The sequence below is a fragment of the Grammomys surdaster genome, unplaced genomic scaffold (assembly GCF_004785775.1).
Source record: "Grammomys surdaster isolate TR1022 unplaced genomic scaffold, NIH_TR_1.0 251, whole genome shotgun sequence".
Taxonomy (NCBI): Eukaryota; Metazoa; Chordata; class Mammalia; order Rodentia; family Muridae; genus Grammomys; species Grammomys surdaster.
This window is the reverse complement of record NW_021604692.1, coordinates 1,572,936-1,577,040: the sequence shown is the minus strand read 5'-3', so window position 1 is coordinate 1,577,040 and position 4,105 is coordinate 1,572,936.

The window sequence follows — 4,105 nt, the reverse complement described above, 5'->3', positions numbered from 1 at the left end:
CTCTCTCTCTCTCTCTCTCTCTCTCTCTCTCTCTCTCTCTCTCTCTCAGAAATCCACCTGCCTCTGCCTCCCAAGTGCTGGGATTAAAGGCGTGCGCCACCACCACCCGACCTGAAGATGATCTTGAATTCTTGATCCTCCTGAGTGATGGAATTACAGCATTGCTAGATGCCCAGTTGATGGGGTACTAGCTCTTGAAATTCAGGACTTCATGAATGCTAGGCAAGCGCTGTAGTGACTGAGCTACATCTCTGGCCCCAAATTATACAAAAGTTCCTAAGAATCTACTTTTTTTTTTTTTTTACTACACTTACAAAGACTCCATAACTCAGTGATACTGATATTAACACTTAGGGGCTGGAGATGTAGCTTAGTGCTGAAGCATACCAAGGCTCTAGATTACTCTCTGTTGCAAATAAACACTGACATGGAAGTTTGGCCCAACTCATCTTTAGTCTACATCAACACTGAGAATCAAGGATGCCTCATGCTTACAGAGAATTAAGTCATCTGTTCCACCTGGAAATACGAAAAATGAGGTCATCCCAGGTGGGAATAACCTGCTTAAGCAATCTGGGTCACAGTACACACGCCTGTGCTGGTCAGTGAGGCAGTTGGCTTCTGGATCCTTGCCTTCAGTGACGATCGGTGAGTGATTCCTCTCTCCCCTATCACCATAACACAAGAGCCAAACTTTGTGGTCATTCTGAGGCTGAGGCCTGCTGCTCTCCACCACTGTAAAAGAAGGAAGCGTCTGGCTCTCAAGGAGCAAAGGGAAAGATGGTTGAGCACAAAGAAAGAAGTAGCCGCCCACAGTGACTGATTCACCGAGTGGAACAGTCCTGGAGAGAGGATTCTTAAGATTCAGGAAGGAGGGCTGAAGACGGTTCAGCTGGGTAAAAGCACTAGCCATCCTGTACCAAACTAGGAAGGACGTATCTCAGCAATTTAAGCAATGTGATATGCCTAGTGCTGTCCATGTATCAATTTATCTTCTTTAATGTTCTCTAAATGTTCAGATTTTTTTAAAAATTTATTCCTTCATTTACATGTATTTGCCTGCATGTTGATGTGCACCATATGCATACATGAACCCTCAGAGGCCAGAAGAGGAGGGTCTCTAATCCCCCGGAACCGAGTTTGCTACCTGCCATGTGGGTGCTGGAGACCAACAGGGTCCTCTGCAGAAGCAGCAAGTGCAAACCACGAAGCCGTCTCTCCAACCCTTAGTACTTATTTTATTGAGACAAGAGTCACACTGTGTAGCCCTGACAGTTTTGCCTGCCTCTGCCCAGGTTCTGGAATTAAAGGTGTACATCACCTTATTCGGCTTCTTAGTGTATATAGGATGTCGGGCACATGAACATGGAGGTCCGATGATAATCTGTAAAGTTAGTTCTTTCCTCCCCTCATGTGGAATCAAACCTGACTGCAAAGTAGAGATCATCTTTTATGCTGAATAGAAGCATCAACTGTCAATAAGATGCTGACTGGCCAATGAGCTGAGGCATGAACAGAAGGTGAGACATCCGGTAGAGAGGAGGGAAGGAAAAGTCAGGCACCGGAGTGAGATTTCACCCCAAACTCTGAGGAGACAGATACATGAAACTGAGAAGGTAACCAGCCATGTGGCATGCTAAGAATAGAATAAACTGGATTATTGAGATATGACCTAGTCAGGAACAGAACCAAAGCTACTGGCCTAAGCATTTATTCATATAGAACAAGCTCCGAGAACAAAGTTGGTTGTTGGAAAAACACAAGGTTCCAGATGGCATTAAAATCACTACTAGCCTTGTGCAACATGCACGCTACAGGCTGAAACTGTCTCGGTGCCCCATCTTCTGTCTTTTGAAAGCTCAGAATCTGATAATTCTGTTTATTTGTGGGTATGTATATTGGCCAGTGGATGGTACTGGTTCTCTCCACCGAGTCCTGGGGATGGTTGGCAACAGGTGCTTTTACTTGCTAAGCCATTTTATATGCCCTCAGGAATAGTGTCTTGGTAGTTATTGATGTGTTTATAAAAAGATGAGTATGTGGAGGTGTGTTGAGGTATGGGGGGAGGGGGATGTCTCAGCAGGCCCATGCCAAGGCATCCCTTCCTCTGAGGGACCAGCCACAAGAGATGGTATAGTATAGAACAGGGTTTATTCAGGGAATGGGGAGGGGAGTTGAGAGAGGAGAAGAGAGAAGTAGAGGCAGGCCATGAACATGTGGAGGAGGGGAGGGGAAGAGAGAGGCAAGAAAGCAAGAGATCGAGAGAGGGAGGAGGAGGCATGCAGCCCCTTTTATAGTGGGCCAGGCCTACCAGGCTGTTCCCATTTAACTGTGGGGAGGAGCATACGTAACTGTGGGGGTAGAGTTTACAGAATGCTAACGGTTATGAATTTGGAGGGGGGAGGGTTTACTACCACTAAGTTACACCCCAACTGTGTCTCTACACCTTTGACCTTACAAGTTTATTTTTGTTAATTCCTCTTTCATATCACCCTTTAATTCATTATTTGATAGTTTCAGCGGATGACATCAGAGTCTAACTTGTGCAAGACTGTTTCTTGGAAGTGCACACGTTTTTATTGTCTAAAAAAGTGCTAACAAAAGCTGGTTATCTTATGTAGCAGAAACTCAAAAGGGGTTTTCAGGTATGTAATTAGGCATGCCTTTCTTTCTGGCAGTCCTTCAGTTGCAGGAGCTGAGATAGGCAGCTAAGTTTATTGTTGTTAAGGTCGAACCCCATGCACAAGCTTCAGATTCTTCTGACATTGCTGATGTGGCACCCAAGAGTGGTTTTCTCTTACTGCAACTTCTGTTGCCATCTTCAGAGGCTCTATGCCCTTGTCCTTGGTATTGCCATTAGTATGTATCATTCAATGCTTATTTGCTTAGCACTAATAGGGTCTAGAGTACTGGGCTGAGTCTACCTCAGTCCTCCTCAGGCACTGTGTCCCTGGGACTTAGTCCCCCCGCCCCCATCTGGAATTCTAGACCCAGTAGGCAGCATTTCTGTCCCTGCTGAGTGGGTTTGTTTTCTTCCAGTGGAGTGAAAACTTGGTTGCCCTACCCTCCTCCAATTTTGGGCTTTTGTGTGGAGGACAAATAACAGTGATATTTTCTTCTATTTTAAAAAGAGATATTCCGTTTTGGTTTGTAGTGAAAACACAAGGAGGGGTAACCCTTGCAGTGCCAGGGCCCTCCTCCCATCATTTTTCACCTGAGCTCACATTAGTTCTCAGATCACTGGCTCTCTCTGCTTCTACCTGATGATGCTTCTTTACTTTACCTCTGCTCTTCAGATTTCTCTTCATATGCCTACCTCTCAGGTTCCAGAAGAGAAAGCTAGTCATCCCTCCCACGTTTCAACTGGGGCACCGTGTACAAGAAGCATAATACACTGGGAGACAACAGAAACTGTCTGCAACTCGGAGACTTTGATAAGTTTCGAAGCAAGAGACATGACTCTGAAAGAATTCTCTGACTGAAGTCAAGAAACAGGACAGCATAAAAGACTGTTAGCAATGGTGGTGACAGAAGCACCAGGATGGTAGCCTGCACAAGGAATTTTGGCAGCTGGAATGGTGGGAAAGAATGTATTCAAAATAAATATCCTTTTATTAAAATTTAGTTTATGCTTTAACCAGAGTTATACAGTTACAAGTACATAAGTCTACTATGTTAACAATAAAATATATCAAAACAACATGCACAAAGAAGTCATTTTTCAATGTTAACCATTATTAACTTTCCATAGAAAGTGTTCAGTGCTTCTAAACTTATCCTGTTCCCAGCACTACCATATCCACGCTTCCCCATCACTAGTTCTTTATTCTGGCTGGTCCACAATCTCCATGATGGCTGTAGGGTCTCACATCTGACCCGGTGATGGATTTGTTAGCTTCTCCCCATTCTCTTAGAGTTTATTCATTTTTGTTGGATTTCCCATTTTATTTTTAAAAGCTTTTAACATTTGACCCTCTTAACAATTTTACCAATTATAATGTATTCTTTAACTTGTAACCATTTCCCCAATAAACATAGCACTGCTAGACCGCAGACACTCTGTGCAGCAGGACTTCATTTTGTTCTGGCCATGATGCCTCAAACT